Source organism: Penaeus monodon, chromosome 33 (genome assembly GCF_015228065.2).
Source record: "Penaeus monodon isolate SGIC_2016 chromosome 33, NSTDA_Pmon_1, whole genome shotgun sequence".
NCBI classification, from domain to species: Eukaryota; Metazoa; Arthropoda; class Malacostraca; order Decapoda; family Penaeidae; genus Penaeus; species Penaeus monodon.
The window spans coordinates 29,279,754-29,280,104 of NC_051418.1; positions in this window are offsets into that span (position 1 = coordinate 29,279,754).

Here is a 351-nt window from a genome sequence, read left to right on the forward strand (position 1 = left end):
GCCCAAAATTTTAAAAAGCCCAAAACACACTGTGGCCCCCTTTTGGAAAAGGGGAAAGATATTTAAAAAATGCTGTTTTGACAGGTTTAAATATGGTAAATTTTCCCTTTGGGTTGGGGTGAAAATGCAATTTGATTTTATAATTTTATTATACTTAGGAAGAGTAAGGGGCCCGTATATTTTTTATAGGGCCTTTTGAATATTTCAGAAAAAACTCTATACCTTATGCTCTTTGTACTTTTATATTTTCTAGATAAATTCTTGAAATTCTTAGCTTTCACTGTTTTTATGTTCCTTCTTTAAATTATGATGGCATTTTGCAGGGGGGGTATTACTACTGCTTTTTTTTCC